The sequence below is a fragment of the Ranitomeya variabilis genome, chromosome 8, assembly GCF_051348905.1.
Source record: "Ranitomeya variabilis isolate aRanVar5 chromosome 8, aRanVar5.hap1, whole genome shotgun sequence".
Lineage (NCBI taxonomy): Eukaryota > Metazoa > Chordata > Amphibia > Anura > Dendrobatidae > Ranitomeya > Ranitomeya variabilis.
This window is the reverse complement of record NC_135239.1, coordinates 184,814,081-184,832,293: the sequence shown is the minus strand read 5'-3', so window position 1 is coordinate 184,832,293 and position 18,213 is coordinate 184,814,081.

Here is an 18,213-nt window from a genome sequence, read left to right as displayed (position 1 = left end):
AAAACAAAACATGGACGAATGTCCAACTTATCTAGTAGATGTCTGGGAGCAGGAACAAGTACAGAGAGGCTTCTGATAACATTGTTGACCGGCAAGCATCTAACAAAGAAGCCAGGTTATATAGCGACACCCAGATCTAATCAGAACAGGTGAACAGGGAAGATGATGTCACAAGTTCAATTCCACCAGTAGCCACCGGGGGAGCCCAGAATCCAAATTCACAACAGGATCAGGAGGCGGACTTCAGCCGCTGACGGACACGTCCTCAGGACACAGAAGTATTTGGACTGGGCGGTCATTGTTGTTCGCGCTCTCCAGTCTGTCTACGCCTACTCCACGCCCCTCTTCTTCTCCCGCGCTTCTCCTCAGCGCTGCGATGGCGGCGGTTTTGGCGGCAATCCTTGTAGTAATGGCAGCACACAGTCTCTCAATAAAGTTACAGTCCAAGCACAACAAATCACAGTTCCAAGGCACACATGACCTGATTCTTCAGGCTTAAGTAGATCCTGTTCGTGACGCCAAGATTTGTAGCGCCCCCACTGCCGCAGGGCCGAGGGGTACCCGGTACCGGGCCTCTGAGTCTCTGCTCTGGGGTTGTCACGGTGGCTAGACCCGGTCCGTGACCCTGCTGAGGGGCGTACAGTAATAGATGTGAATGGTGGTGGTGGTGCGGTGCAGTTGTGGGGTGCAGGTCGCGGTAAATAACGAGGACACCAGGTTGCAGTCTCTTTACCTCTTTACTGAAGATCTCTGAGTCCTCAGTCCAGAATACGGTTCACCAGGCTGCGCAAGTCCGGCCGGTCCAATGGCACTTCCAGAGTTCTCTTCACAGGAGGAAATCTGTGCCTTCCCCCTAGCGCTATGTGTTGTAGTCCTTCCCTGCTGTGCTTACGGAAAGTACCCCACAACTGTTGTGTCTGTTTCTGATGTTCCCTCACAACTCGATTAGATGATGTTCTGCTAATCTTCCGTCCCTTCCTGATGTTACAGTTAGAACGGCACCCGTTTGTCGGATAGGCCTGGAGTTCTTCCGGGACCCTAGAGACGCCCCTCTCCCGCAATTGCCTCCCAAGACTTCATAGGTGATTTGAGTTAGACAGCCCGCCTGAGACTGACTGCCCTGCCGCTGTTTGGAGTATTGCTTGAAGCTGAATGTTATTCTACTCCCTCGGCGTTCCGGCCACCGGTAGTGCGCCTCAGTAGGATGTTGCTTCGATCTTACAGCACGACTCCTACTGGTATTTCTCCTTTTTGCGTGATCCCGTTTCTCACTCAGCACAATCTATCTCGCTTCTAGTCCTTTCTTGGGTCCCGCCGCTTCCCGGAGCAGGCGCGGACCCGTTACGTTCTTTTCAATGCCAAGCCTCTGTCAGGATCCCACCCCTGACAGAGACCCTACTGTCTCTTCCTCCACAACACCCTCTGCCACTAGGTGTTGCTTCGTCCAATCCAGTCAGCTTTCTGATCTAACTTCCTGCCTGACCCCCAGTTTACCCACTATGGTGGGGAGTGGCCTAATGAATAGCACCCTTAGCTCCCCCCGGAGGCCCGGCTGTGAAATGTATTGGTGTCTGTGATACCTGGTCAGATGAACTCCTTCAGTGCCATCGGACGCACCATAGCTCCCCATAGTGGCGGAGCCACAGTACTGCAACGACCAGGACTCTGGGGCGCTGCATTTACAATCTGTGATACTTGTGCAAGAGGGTGCTACTAGGTACTAACCATGCAGGTTGCTCAAACTTTTGCTTCTGCTAATTTTCCTTTTTGTAATTTTTTAAATGTAAAAAATGACAATGGGCATCGGTGCTCAGGAAGGATATAATGGAACTAGAGCGAGTAAAAGGAGGGGAACAAAATTAATAAAGGGGATGGGGGAACTACAATACCCAGAGAGATTAGCAAAATTAGGATTATTTATTCTAGAAAAAAGACGACTGAGGGGCAATCTAATAACCATGTATAAGTATATAAGGGGACAATACAAATATCTCTCCGAGGATCTGTTTATACCAAGGAAGGTGACGGTCACAAAGGGGCATTCTCTGCGGAGGAGAGAAGGTTTTTTCCACCAACATAGAAGAAGATTCTTTGCTGTTAGGGCAGTGAGAATCTGGAATTCCTTGCCTGAGGAGGTGGTGATGGCGAACTCAGTCGAGGGTTCAAGAGAGGCCTGGATGTCTTCCTGGAGCGCAATAATATTGTATCTTACAGTTATTAGGTTCTTTAAAAGGACGTAGATCTGGGGATTTATTCTGACAGAATATAAGCTGAACTAGATGGACAAATGTCATTTTTCGGCCTTGCTAACTATGTTACTATGTATATATATATTTTTTAATTCGTTTATTAACAACAAAATAAACTGTGTTACATACACATTTGCATCCAAGGCTATTGAACATAATATGCAGTATATATAAACTGTGCATTGTTAAGCATATAATAAAATACAATTTTCGCCTATAACCAGCGTTATCTTGTGCTTGTTATAAATGTTGAATCAATTGTAACATATGCATTATGTAAATAAGAAAACTTATAAAACCGGAACTCTTGAATTAGAACTGTATCTACTCTAGCTACTAATTCGCCGCATTACCTCGTGCCTGTCCCTCCATGCGATATCCCCAACCCACGACAAATCTACAGAGTAAGGCCGGCCTCACACTAGCGAATTTTACAGACGTATGAGCGCATAAACTACGTCCGTAAAATTCGCATTAGACACGGCCCAATGAATCTCTATGGCCCAGCTCCTATCTGCCGTATATTACGCATCCGTAATATACGGTCTTGTACGGCCGTAGAAAATCGCAGCATGCTGCGTTTGTCACCGTATCGCGCAAAAAAAATCGCCAATGAAAGTCTATGGGGGCGAGAAAAATACGGATTCCACACGGACCAGCAGTGTGACTTGCGAGAAATACGCAGCGGTGTTAGTGAAAAGCCGGTAATTCAATTGCCGGCTTTTCATTTCTCCTTCACAAACCCGACAGGTTATGAGACATGGTTTACATACAGTAAACCATCTCATATCCCCTTTTTTTTTGCATATTCCACACTACTAATGTTAGTAGTGTGTATGTGCAAAATTTGGGTGCTGTAGCTGCTAAAATAAAGGGTTAAATGGCGGAAAAAATTGGCGTGGGCTCCCGCGCAATTTTCTCCGCCAGAGTGGTAAAGCCAGTGACTGAGGGCAGATATTAATAGCCAGGAGAGGGTCCATGGTTATTGCCCCCCCCCCCCGGCTACAAACATCTGCCCCCAGCCACCCCAGAAAAGGCACATCTGGAAGATGCGCCTATTCTGGCACTTGGCCACTCTCTTCCCACTCCCGTGTAGCGGTGGGATATGGGGTAATGAAGGGTTAATGTCACCTTGCTATTGTAAGGTGACATTAAGCCAGATTAATAATGGAGAGGCGTCAATTATGACACCTATCCATTATTAATCCAATTGTATGAAAGGGTTAAAAAAACACACACATTATTAAAAAGTATTTTAATGAAATAAACACACAGGTTGTTTTAGTATTTTATTGCTCTCTCAATCCACCTGAAGACCCTCGCTTGGCAAAATAATAAACCAACAATATACATACCTTCTGATGAACTGTCACGTCCCACGAAGTAAATCCATCTGAAGGGGTTAAATCATTTTACAGGCAGGAGCTGCGCTAAAGCACTCGGTCGTGCCTGTAAACCCCGGGTGCTGAAAGGAAAGCTGGGTGATCTGTACTTACATTGAGTCGCGGTGAGGCGCCCTCTGGTGGATGAACTCATATGAACTCGAGCGTGGGAACTTTTCCAAGGCTCCAGTTCATGAGGACGTAGATAGCTTCAGTTTGGGCCTAGATTTCCCCCATATGAAAGTTGTTATTTGAGAATTCAGATTTGCAAAGAAGGATTTAGGGATTAGCACAGCACTGTGTTGAAGACAGTAGCTGAGCTTGGGGAGCAATATCATTTTGATTAAGTTGATACGACCGGCTACAGATAGTGGGAGTTTGTTCCAAGCTGCAAATTTAGATTTTAATTAACAATGGGAATATATTAAGTTGTAGGTCAGATCTACTATATTGAGAAATGTATATGCCTAGATATTTGAAGCTGGGTACAATAGGGAGGGAGGAAAGGGGCCCAAGGCCGGGCATTGGAATATGAGAGAGAGACATCAACGCGGATTTCTCCCAATTTATGTATAGGCCTGAGTATCTACTAAATTTATCTATGGTAGCAATTACCTGCGGCAGTGTTTCCTCTGCCTTATCCATAAATATCACCATGTCATCAGCGTAAAGACCAATGGTGTCCACACAACCAGCTACATTTATACCTTTAATGTCAGTAGAGGACCTTACGCGTATCGCCAGAGCCTCTATTGTGAGGGCGAAGAGCGTCGGGGAGAGGGGGCACCCCTGGCGGGTCCCTCTGTATAATGAGAAGGGTTTAGAAATGGAGCCATTAACAATTATACGGGCCCTGGGCTTCATATACAATAGACCCACCCACTTCAAGAATTTATCCCCAAAACCATATTTTTTCAAACATGCTGATAGAAAGGGCCACTCGAGAGAGTCAAAGGCTTTGGCCGCATCCAGCGATGCCAGTGCCCAGGAGTTGTCTGGTACCAATGAGCTATATTGGACTACTGACTGGACCCGTCTAATGTTGATAGAAGTATTTTTGCCCTGCATAAAACCCGTTTGGTCCGGATGTATAAGGTCTAGTATAATCGAGTTCAGTCTAGTAGCTAGGATTTTTGCAAAGATTTTATAGTCTACATTTACTAATGATATAGGCCGGTAAGATCCACATTCCAATGGGTCTTTCCCCTCCTTTTTAAGTATAATAATGTTCGCCTCATAAAATGTGTCAGGCATAGAACCCTCTTCCCACATCCCCCGAAACACTTTTAACAAGAGTGGTGCCAGTGTATCATGATACTTCCTGTATAATTCAATGGGAAACCCGTCTGGACCAGGGGCCTTCCCAGAGGCCATATCCGTCAAAGCATGTTCAACCTCTTCTAGGGTAAACTCCGCATCCATAAAGGCTCGCTAAGCTGAGGTCAGTACGGGAAACGTTACATCCGACAAATAATCCAGGTTTTCCAGAACATCAAAGTCACACTTAGATGTATATAGCGACTTGCAATAATTGTGAAAACAGTGAAGTATCTCCTCAGTTGAGGACACCAATGATCCGTCTGGTGTTCAAATCTGTAATATAGTATTGGATACATTATGTTGGCGTACCAAGAAAGCCAAGAATTTGCTAGCTTGGTTTCCCAATTCAAAATAGGATTGACGAGTAAGAAATAGTTTACGTTTAGATTTAGTGTCTGTATGCTGAACATATAGCCTCTGGGAAGTCAGCCACTCAAGCCTATTACCATTAGTTGGATCAGATATATATGCAGACTCTGAATCTTTTAGTCGTTGTTCCACCTCGTCATCCTCCCTTGAAGTCACCTGTCAGGACTCTGAAGATTTTTTATTACCTTTTTGTGCATTACTGCCCTTTTCCAAGATGGCGTCTTTGGTCTCATGTGCACTGTGTCTTCCTGCTATAAAACTCCACCCCAGCCTTCAGTCTGTGCTAGAGTATTCTGCCTTGCATCCAGCTCCTGACCCCTGGTGACTCCCTGGCTATATACCTGCTCCTGTGAACCTGTGGGGTTATCCTGCTACTCTGCTCTGAGTTCCTGCTGCATACACCAGTTCCAGTAATCCTCCTTCATCTGCTGCTCGTGTTTGCTTCCATCTGCATTTGCTGGACATGTAAGCTATTGCTGCTCTGCAAGAACCTGAGACTATTACCCAGACCTCCCTGGTTGAGCTAAGATATTATTTGAACTGCCTTATAGCATATCTATCTGTGTGATTTGGAGCGCCCCCACGTTAAGGGCAATAGGGTACTCGGCACCGGGTCTATCTATCTCGGTTCTGGGGATGTCACGGTGGCCTGACCCGGTCCGTGGCCCTTCTGAGGAGCATCCAATTAAAGGGATAGTTTGTATGGTGTTCGTGACGCCACCTGTGGTATTCAGTCAGGGTGACCGATGCTGCTTAGGGGTCCACTGGGGGGATGGAATGGCAGCTAGATGGTATACCTTTCCACAGGTGAAGTATGTCCCCAGGGCTTCCCGGATGTGTAGGTGGTGATGGTGGACGTTGTAAGGCGCAATGAATAACGAAGACACAAAGGTTGCAGTCTCTTTACCTTTTACTGAAGACTTCAGGGTCCACAGTCCAGAGTACCGTTCACAGGGCAGGCAAAGTCTGGCCGGTCCGAAGGCAAATCCAGAGTTCTCTCAAGCGCCTGCGTGTTGTTACATAGTTACATAGTTATTAAGGTTGAAGGAAGACTTTAAGTCCATCTAGTTCAACCTCCCTGCTGAGCACCACGGGATACTCCTCACAACTTTCGTGGATGTTTCTGATGTTCTCTCTCTCTCTCTCTCTGTCCCCAGATGGTATGGATAGGACAACCCGTATGACTGGGATAGCCTGGGGCTTGTTTATAGGGACCCTAGAGACGCCCCGACCCCCACAATTTGCCACCGTGTCTTCTTAGGTATTAAGGTCGGGCAGCCAACTTGGAATTGACTGTCCTGCCGGTCTCTGAAGTAATGCGTAGAGTCAATTACTCCCTCGGTGTTCCGGCCACCAGCTACGCGCCTCAGAAGGAGGCTGCCGATCTTGGGGCAGAACTCCTCCCGGTATTATCTCCTTGTGCCGTGATCTCGCCTCTCACTCTCCTCAATACACTTCGCTTCATGTCTTTTCTTAGGATGCTGCCGCACATAGGGGCAGGCGCAGCTCCGTAGCTATCTATCTCGTGCTAGGGCTCTGTCAGGATCCCACCTCTGACAGGGACCCTCTTTCTGCAGCTCAGATGTTCCTCCTTCTCCCCCTGTCTGCCTGACAGGTCCTCTCTGGGTCAAACCCAGGTAGCTTCTGCCTAACTTCCTATCCAACCCACCAGTTTTACCTGTGTGTGAGGAGTGCCCTAATAAAATGAAGCAAGGCTCCCCCTGGTGGACTGGAGTGTGAAGTGTGGTGTGTGACTTGTGATACCTGGCAAGGTGAACTCCTTTAGTACCATCAAATGTAATATCACTCTCCCTGGTGGAAGAGTGAAACTACTGCAACGACCAGGACTCTGGGGTGCTGCATTTTGGACTAAGCAAGGACTTATTCGTGTCAAGGATCCTCAAGAATAATTGTGCTTCATAGACTTTCTGCGTGATTGCATTTTCCTCTGAAGTTTCCTATAGACTGCTGAGCTGCATTTGATATTTGCACCAAGAGGACTTGAGTTTCTCTCTGCACCTGTTTGAATCACCGTGTGATAATATAGACTTTACCACTTATAAAACTGTGTCCTGTAGTTGTCTTGTTCCACGCAAAGAGTCTCCTGAGTTATCCCCTATAATTATTACATCACCCTTTTTATGTAAGATATTGTAGAAGATAGACACCCCCTTAGATATGCCTTAAGGGCGTCACAAAATAGGTTGGTGTTTTGGGGCCCCGGGTGAGACGAAATAAAGCAATTCAACTGGTCGACAGTTCTATCACTGGAGTTTATTAATTTAAGCCAAAACGGATTCAATTTCCAAACTATGCCGCTATTTGATTGCCCATATTTAAGTTTAAGAATGACCGGACTGTGGTCAGATATTCTCCTATTACCATGTTCAACACTATCTACCCATACTGCCAACCCTTCGGATCCAAATATATAGTCTAGGCGAGAGAGAGAACGTCTGGTAGATGAGTGACAGGTATAGCCTTTTACCTCCGGATGGCGCGTTCTCCACAGATCCAACCAACCACTGCCTTCCATAAATAAAGCCAATTGGGATGGAGCCTGAGAGGAGGACTCCTCAGCTATCTCATCACCCAGTCTCAGCCTATCAAGGCGGCTATTTATGACTAGATTAAAATCTCCCATACATATGACGTTTGCGTCCGGGAAGCAGAACGCCGGGGGACAGACACCGGAATGTGAGTATGTACTGTTTGTTTTTTTTACGTTTACGCTGGTAACCAGGGTAAACATCGGGTAACCCGATGTTTACCCTGGTTACCCGGGGACTTCGGCATCGCTCCAGCGCCGTGATTGCAAAGTGTGACCGCAGTCTACGACGCTGGAGCTATAATCATACGACGCTGCGACGTCACGGATCGTGCCGTCGTAGCGATGAAAATTGCACTGTGTGACGGTACCCTTAGGGCAAAGCTCATTGCCATCCGAAGTATTGATATATTAGCTGGAGGACGGTTGTAAACACATAATATGACATATTCACGAGAGTTAATTAATGCATGTACAAAGACGAACCGACCTTCAGAGTCCCTCCTAGCTTCCCTCATCTCCCATCTAACATCTCTATGAATTAACAGTGAGACCCCTCTTGAGTAGCTGGTGTGAAATGCGTGTATGGACCATTGTACCCACGGTTTCTGTACACATCGGGCCATGTCTCTAGTCAAATGTGTCTCTACCAACGCTACAATATGTGGATGGTAGCGCTTGATCTGCGAAAATACCTTAATCTTTTTCCGGGGAGATTTAATGTTACGCACATTCCAGGTCATGCATATTATTTCAGACCCCATACTCACTCATCAAGACATGATAAATAGTATTGTCCTGGCAAAGCCTAGGGATAACACATAGAGGCCGAGAGATCCATTGGCGGCAATCTCTACCTACAGAACAGATAAAACAAACATAGAAAAAGAAACAGAGCAAAAACCAAACAATGTAGGAGCGTAGTCCCATGCTCCTATTATCAAGTGAAAACGGGGATACCCTCGCTAGATTCAGCATCCGGTATTGTTGTTAGGTTAGACACCCACACAGAAAGCTCCATTTTATAATTATCCGCACAAGTACATTAAGATTTCTTTACATTGGACACCTCCTCCGGATCAGTGAAGAATATAGAGGAACCCTCATGAACGACCCGTAGTCGGGCGGGATAAATCATGGAGTATACAACATTCCAGTCTCTAAGTTGTTTCTTAATTTCCATGAACCGTGCCCACTGCTTCTGAAGCTCCATGGAGAAGTCCTGAAAGATCGAAATTGTGGCATTGTGGAATTTGATGGGGCTCTTCTGCCGTGCCAGACGTAGAATAGCGTCTCTATCCTTGCAGTTGAGAAGACGTGCCAAAAAAGGTCTAGGCGGAGCTCCAGGAGGGAGGGGTTTCGTGGGAGCCCTATGGGCCCTCTCCACAGAGAAGGTTGAGGAGAATTCGCCTCCCAGAGAAGTCTTAAGCCAATCCAATAGGAATTCCCCAGGCCGTTGGCCCTCCGAGCATTCCGGCAGACCAATAATTTGAATGTTATTCCGACGCAGTCTGTTCTCCAGGTCATCCGCCTTTTGTTTCCAGGCATTTATGGAGCCAGCCAACCTTGTCAATTTAGCCTCCATGGGCGTGATGGTATCTTCTATTTGTGACACTCTTGTTTCCACCTCAGTGATGCGTCCTCCCATGGTCTGCATATCTAGTCTCAGATGGCCCACCTCAGTGTGCACATCTATTTTTCAGTAAGAGAAGATCTGGTTAAGGAGATAGCCTGCATTAATTGTTCAGAGGCCTGTTTGAGGGTTAACTCATCTTGTTCCCTCTCCTCATTACTATCAGAAGGACGACTTTTATATTGAGCCTGCGAGGGGTTATTCTTAAGGGTCCGCACACCATCTGAAGGGTCCTCTCTGGCATATTTTTTTAGTCTATCAGCCGTTCCTGATCCTTTGGAGTGCTGCATAGCTGACAAGAATGAGAGGCAGCAAAGTAGCCAAAGTTATAATATGAAATAGTTCCAAGTTCCAATCACAGAAATAGCAGAGCCGGCAGAAATTGTTTATGTGATGTTATGGGACAGCCTTAAATGGGTAAAGTGCTTATAGTAGCAGATGTAACAGCACCCAGGTTATAGTAATGCTGTATGCTTTACTATATGGCGGGGGGTCCGCAGAAGCGGCAGAGGCAGCAGGGAGGAGGAGGGCAGACCCTTCAAATCACAAGCACCGGTAGGGCAGGTGTCCTCCAGATAGGGGAACGCAGGGCCCAATTTCCCAGAGCACTCACCGCTTGTCCCCTCAATGTATTGCAGGATGCGTGCTCACCTCCCAGGAAACGCTGCGTCTCCTGTCATAGCGCGTGCTTATGTGGTGACCGCCGGCACCGCCGACCAAATTCCCCTAATTCCCGGTGCACCACAGCCCAGCCGCACATACTGTAAGTTCCAATGAGTTTCCAAGGCTCAGGGGGGAGTCCCGGCACTGGTAGAAGCTGGCGCCGCACTGTACCTTGTTAGAGCGCGCGCTTGTAAAATGTCCGCTGTCTCACACTGGTCTCGCTGCTCCTGCAAGCTCTGCCGGCTCTCAGCTCTCCTCCGAACCTCACAGCGTCTCCCGCGGTAGCCACACACCTTCCAGGGTCCAAGGGGATTACAAATCAACATGCAGCCCACACTTTAAAGGGGTCTAAGTGGCAGGATACCATTAGGATATTGGGAGCTCTCCCAGGGTACGTCTTCTCTCTTCACCTACATAGCCACGCCCCTCACTATGTATATTTTTTGCCTAAAATACAAAGTAAATGTGTCATCTTTAGTCCTCGTAGAGATCATTTAATCTTCAACTTGCTTAACTATTCACAATAACAGTAATTTTGGCTAGAGGTGGCAAACTTTGACATGACCCTGTAAAAGTTGATCAGCAATTTCCATTTTTCCAACAAAATTTACATAACCATTTTTTTAGGGACCACATCAGTTGAAGTGCCTTTGGGGGGAAAATACTCAAAAGTGACACCTTTCAAAAAACTGCACCCCTCAAAGTCCTCACAACCACATTCAAGAAGTTTATTAACCCTTCTGGTGCTTCACAGAAAATAGTGCAATGTGAAAGGAAAAATGACCATTTAGTTTATTTTCATAAAATTTTTACTTTAGCCCCAAATTTTGTATTTTCACAATGGTAACAGGAGAAAATGGAAATTACAATTTGTTCTGTAGTTTCTCCTGAGTACACCGATACCCCATATGTGTTTAGGCGCATGGCAGGGCTCGGAAGAGAAGCAGTGGTGTTTGACTTTTTGAACGCAAAAATAGCTGGAATCGAGAGCAGACGCCATGTCACGTTTGGAGAGCCCCTGATGTGCCTAAACAGTGAAAACCTCCCACAAGTGACCACATTTTGTAAACTAGAACCCTCAAGGAATGTACCTAAATGTGTGGTGAGCACCTTGAACCCCCAGGTGCTATTATAGACGTTTATAAAGTACAGCCATGAAAATTCACACACTAAAAGATACTTACTACTGCTTCGCCATATTTTGAGAGCTATAATTTTCCTATAAACCTGCCGACAGAGTCATGTGATGGCTTCTTTTTTTGTGGGGCAAGGTTGATGTTTTTATTAAATACATGCAAAGTTCATATTTGCGCAAAAAGACCAGATAGTGGGAAAAATTCCCTACCAGATATATATATATATTGTGGTGCAGTGACCAATGTTACAGCCAAGGGGCGCTGTGTGTGCTCTTCAAGATGCGCTTGGAGGCATAATGGTGTTGAGAGAAAGTCTGGCAGGATTATAAATGGCCGGTATGTGTGTCGCAGAGGAGGTCACTCTGCGCTGTCAATCTGCAGTTAAGTTGGTGTGCTGGGACCTGTAGTGTGTGTGATTGTCTAGTTATAATGGGAGATTGGCAGGGCTAGTCATGAGAGATGGGAGGGTCAGACTAGCCACACACACCCACACTCCCACCCTGGGAGTGGTTACAGGTATGTAATGTGACCAGGGTGTGGGTCACATGTGCCTGTGAGGTTCCTGTGTAAGGTCCTAGACGGTCGGTGTTGGACTGTCCTGGTATGGACTGAAGCCCTGGAAGCACTGTGAGACCGTGGACCTGATGTATGGTCAGTGTTGGAGGCTCCTGGCTGGTCGAGTCATCCTGGAAGCACTGTGAGACCATCGACCTGGACGGTTCTGTTGTGGACCTTGGACTGACGTGGAGTCTACCTGTGGAGCAGGAGTTCCTAAGAGGTAACCCCTGGTATGGGGAAAAAGGAACTATTGCTGAACTGTGCAGTCACCCGGTGACTGGAGGGATACCAGTGTGACCACTGAAGGATTTGTAAGCCATATATAATGAACTGTTTGTGTTTATGGTTTATGACGTTTAATAAACCAGAATAGACTGTTTAAAGTGGAGAAATCGTGCCTGAGTGCTTAAATCCCATGCTAAGCGAGTGTCCCCCAACACACTCAGGTAGCGTATCACCACAAAATATATATATATATATATATATATATATATATATATATATATATATATATATACACTCACTGGCCACTTTATTAGGTACACCTGTCCAACTTCTTGTTAACACTTAATTTCTAATCAGCCAATCACATGGCGGCAACTCAGTGCATTTAGGCATGTAGACATGGTCAAGACAATCTCCTGCAGTTCAAACCGAGCATCAGTATGGGGAAGAAAGGTGATTTGAGTGCCTTTGAACGTGGCATGGTTGTTGGTGCCAGAAGGGCTGGTCTGAGTATTTCAGAAACTGCTGATCTACTGGGATTTTCACGCACAACCATCTCTAGGGTTTACAGAGAATGGTCCGAAAAAGAAAAAAAATCCAGTGAGCGGCAGTTCTGTGGGCGGAAATGCCTTGTTGATGCCAGAGGTCAGAGGAGAATGGGCAGACTGGTTCGAGCTGATAGAAAGGCAACAGTGACTCAAATCGCCACCCGTTACAACCAAGGTAGGCCTAAGAGCATCTCTGAACGCACAGTGCGTCGAACTTTGAGGCAGATGGGCTACAGCAGCAGAAGACCACACCGGGTACCACTCCTTTCAGCTAAGAACAGGAAACTGAGGCTACAATTTGTACAAGCTCATCGAAATTGGACAGTAGAAGATTGGAAAAACGTTGCTTGGTCTGATGAGTCTCGATTTCTGCTGCGACATTCGGATGGTAGGGTCAGAATTTGGCGTAAACAACATGAAAGCATGGATCCATCCTGCCTTGTATGGAGCATCTTTGGGATGTGCAGCCGACATATCTGCGGCAACTGTGTGATGCCATCATGTCAATATGGACCAAAATCTCTGAGGAATGCTTCCAGCACCTTGTTGAATCTATGCCACGAAGAATTGAGGCAGTTCTGAAGGCAAAAGGGGGTCCAACCCGTTACTAGCATGGTGTACCTAATAAAGTGGCCGGTGAGTGTATATATACAGTATTACCACCACATAGTGACCAAACTATACCACATTCAAGAAACAAATCCTGCCACACCATGACCAGATCACATATTACCACCATATAGTGACCAAATAATACCACATACAAGGGACAAATACTGTCACACCATGACCAGATCACATATTACCACCATGTAGTAAACGAATACTAATAAAAGATCATTAATAAAAAAACAATACTAATATTACCAAAAGTGCCATTATACACAGGAGATCTGTACATAGTATACAGTATATAGTGTCAGTGTACAGGTAAACAGTGATGACCAGTGACATTATACACAGGAACTCTGTACTAGAGTTGAGCGAATTTGCTCGGGTTCCTGCTTATTCGGCAAGGTATAGCCCTTACTAAATAAGCTGCAGGGGGAACCCGGCTTCCTGGATCACTCTTGCTGATCAGATGTTCAGCTCCTCAGCTGCATGTGTCGCGGCTGTGTGACAGTCACGACACATGCATGGAGAGCCTGTTTGTTGTTAAAGTAGTCATGTTAAAAGAGGAAGCTTTTCCTGGTTTAGTCACAGATGTAGATGAGATGATTATATAGAAGTAGTGATTAGGGGAGTCCAAGGCCAGAGGGCTGAGAAGCACGAGAAGCTTTTGGGGCAGTATGCGGACGGCGGCCACTAACTTTAGCGGATCGTTCCTGGGCTTCTGGGGCCTACAGCCCGAATTAGGCACAATGGAGCATGCCTTTACCACTTTCCAGAAGGGAATGCCGGATGGGGAACTGTATCCAGAAGGCGGGTCGGAACCCATGAAAACTGCAGCCAAACCTTGACCCACACCTCGAGGGAGATGGAACATTATTTACTTGTAGGTTGTCAGGATGTGGGAACACAGAAGCCCCTCGCCCATCACTACCGCCCTGTGCACCTTACATCCTCATGGCCCTCAACACATCAAGGATATCCTTAGTATTGCATAGGTGAGAGAACCTGTGGCAATTTCTGATGCCTTGATGATACTTCCATAGCCTGTGTAGTACTAAGGAAATACTGAAAGCATGACCTGTTGGGTGCCGTGAGGACTGGAGTTTGAGAAACACTGGCGTAGAAAGACATGACTGGCTGCATTCAGCCCCAACCTCAACCCTACCTAACACCTTTGGGATGATCTAGGACAGAGATTGTGAGCCCGGCCTCTCCTCCAACATTAGGGTCTGTCCTCACAAATGCTCTTCCAGAAGAATGGCCCAACAATTTCGAAAGACACCTCCAAAATCTTGTAGAAAGCCTTACGGAAAGAGGGGAAGCTGTTATAGCTGCAAACAGATCAACTTCGTATTAATGTCTATGGACGTAGAATGAGGGGTCAAGAAAGCTCCTGTTGGGGAATGTGGAGGGGGCACAATACTGTTCTTCTCAGGGCAGGTTCACACGACTGATGTCTCCACATAAGTGAAAGACAGACCGATTATTCCGATCAGACCTTGATCAGACTCTGATCAGAGTGGCATCAGTGTTTTCATTGGCTGTAAGCCATAATCATCAACATTAACAGGAATAAACATTTGAAGTAGATCACTCTGTAATGACTCTATACAATATATGAGTTTCACTTTTTGTATTGAAGAACTGAAATAAATTAACTTTTTGATGATCTTCTAATTTAGTCAGACGCGCCTGTATATATATATATATATATATATATATATATATATATATATATATATATTCATGTCAACAAGTTACATCTTTGCTAATAAAAAATCTGATTTTTTTCTATCATGTTCGTCTCTTCCGTTTGCATTAAGCAGATATTACAGCAGTCTTTTTTCCGAAAGTGAGCTGAAAAGTAATCTTCCACTAGGGGGAGGACTTGTCCAAAAAATGACTCGTCCATAATTGCGGGGCTGGAGTTTGACATTTTCATCACATCCTGCTGCAGGAAAACCAACACTTGTCATTTTGCAGACAGTTTCAGCAGCCATGCATCTGGTCTCCATGATTTGTATGCTTTCCCTTCCTGGCAGTCTATAGTTTGGGTGGTGCTTTCAGGTGTCACATTTATACAGCGAGTGTGACATGTCCTAACCCAGAAAACTGTCAGGGCCTCGTTCAGTTCAGGCGCATATTGCAAAAGGGGTTTTCCAAAGAAAAGCACTTTCATTTTATAAATCCTTCCACATTTACGTACTGTATATACAATACATTTTTCCTGTAAACATTTACGTCACACTGCAGATTATATCGAGAATGCATAAAAATGCACATTTTACAAATGCTTGTAATTCCTGACACATTCCTGACATATGTTAACCTCTTCCCTATCGGGAGATTTTTATTGCATTTTCATTTTTTTCCTCTTCTTCCAAGAGCCATAACTTTCTCATTTCTCTGCCGACATTGCTGTATCAGCGTTTTTTCTTTCTGGAAAAGCTGTAGTTTTGAATGACACCACAGACTTTATCCAGGGGTGTAACTAGAGTCCCATGGGTCCCCACCTCCATATTGGGCCTTTGTAGCATTCTAGAGCCTATAAAGACATACATGTTCACCCTCCAAGTATTATTGTCCCTATTCTGGCACCTTCCTGTAATAATACTCCCCATCCTGGTCCCTTTCTGTAATATTGTCCATTGTTCTGGCCTCTTCTTGTAATAATGCCCCCCGTCCTGGCCCACATCCTGATCCTAAGCCCCTTGTTTATATCATATCCCCTGTCCTGGACTTCTTCTTGTTATAATTTCCACTATCCTGGGCTTCTTCCTATTATAATTTCCACTCTCCTGCTCTTCTTCTTGGTATAATGTCTCCAATCCTGGGCCCCTTTCTGGTATAGTGTCCCCTGTCCTGGGCCTCATTTGGTAATAATGTCCCCCATGCTGGGCCCTTCCTGTAACAATGTTCCAAATTGTGGTATAATGTCCTCTATCATGAGCACATTCCTGGTATAATGTCCCCCATCCTATAATACTGTACACCATCCTGTTATAATGTTCCCCATCTTGGGTTCCTTCCTGGTATAATGACCCCATCCCGGGCCCCTTCCTGATGTAACGTCCTCCATCCTTGGCCCCATCCTAGTATAATGTCCATTCTTCCCCACTTTTCCAACACCTTGAAAAAAAAAAAAGATTCTTCTTACCTTTCTCTGTGCTGACGACATGCGGTATCCTCTCTCAGGTAAGCTGACGTCACCTTCAGGGCTCTGATTCGCCGGCGGCGTGTATTGTAGAGCGGGGATCCAGCGGGTCTCTGCTCTGCAATACACTTCAGCACTGGTGTTGGCGGGACCCCTTCCACACGGACCCAGATCATTACGCCCCGATCTTACCGTGTAATGTACTGAAAAATGGGAAATAAAGGCAGCTTTGAATGCAAGAGCAAGAAACTTAAAAATAGTAGTAAAAGCAGCATGTACTCGCAGCTCCTGCTGTATCACACACAGTCTGTGCGTAATTCCAAGCATTGGGCTCGAGATCACGGCTGTGACGCCATATACCGGCTCCTTGTACGACAGCTGACAGAACAACTGTCGTGAGATCCATAGAAGCACATTGAGCACATACCGAATTCATGAGAGTTTTGTGACTTCCATCCAACAGCTTTAATAGCATCTGCTTAGATACCCGAGACATTTTTTAGCTTCGTCTTTCTAGAGGGGTGCGGCAGGGGTGCATGCTTTTTCTGAGACGTAAAACACATTATGTTTTGAACGGTTTTCCCAGAATAAACATTTATTATCCATCCACAGGATGGATCGGCGATAAGTGTATGATCACTAGGGATCCCATCACTCAGGCTACCACCGTTCCTGAGATTAGGGTCCAGTGTACCACGACTGAAGCAGTGGTTGACCAATATTTGACTATGTGTCACACATTGCGTTTTTCATGAATAAAATTAATTTTATTAAATATGAACTGTAGACAAATCACACTAGTAATCCACATAAAAAACACAGCAAAACACCATAAAAAAAGCAGCGAAACACTGAAAAACTGGAATTTTGAGCACAGCAATTTTCCTGCCAAGAGAGGGGTTGTAGCCATACCTCCCAACCGTCCCGGATCCCGCGGGACTGTCCTGATTTTGACAGCCAGCCCCGGGATCCCGGGCGGGACACTAATGTCCCGTGCCTAGGGCAGGGACAATGCAGGGGGCGGCACCTGAGTAGCTTAGGTTTGTGGCTGTTTTTTTTTTCTTATACATGCTGGGTCTCCTCCCGACCGATCCCGCCCCCACCCCCCCCCCCCCCCCCCGCCCCTGTGTGTGCGGCGCTGCCACGCTGAGGAAGAGAGCCAGCAGCGATCAAGATGAGAGGTCAGCGACTCACTTCCTCCTGTGTGTGCACGGAGCTCCGGCGTCTCCTGCTCTTAGCTGCTATCCCGGCAGAGAAGGAGAGACGGCAGAGAAGGAGAGACGGGGGAGGTGCCGGGACAGTGCAGAGCTGTGAGCAGCCGGAGAAACTGAAGAGCTGCAGTGCACATGGACAGATCAGCCGCCCCTGCACCACAGAGGAGATTGTGTGTGTGTGATGTGTGTGTGATGTGTGTGTGTGTGTGAGATGTGTGATGCTGCATTTGTGTGTGTGTCATGTGTGTATGAGGCAGTGGCGTAACTACAAAGTTATGGGCCCCGGTGCGAACTTCCAAATGGGGCCCCCCCCCTACCCCCCCCCCACCTTCCCCCGCCCCCACAACCCCCCCACCTTCCCCTGCCCCGCTTCCCCTAGATACGCCTCGGACTGTTGCAGGAATCTCCTGCACTGCAACATGGTGTTGGGTGCCAGCACAGCCCGCACAGTGGTATATCCAGCACAGCCCGCACAGTGGTATATCCAGCACAGCCCGCACAGTGGTATATCCAGCACAGACCGCACAGTGGTATATCCAGCACAGACCGCACAGTGGTATATCCAGCACAGACCGCACAGTGGTATATCCAGCACAGACCGC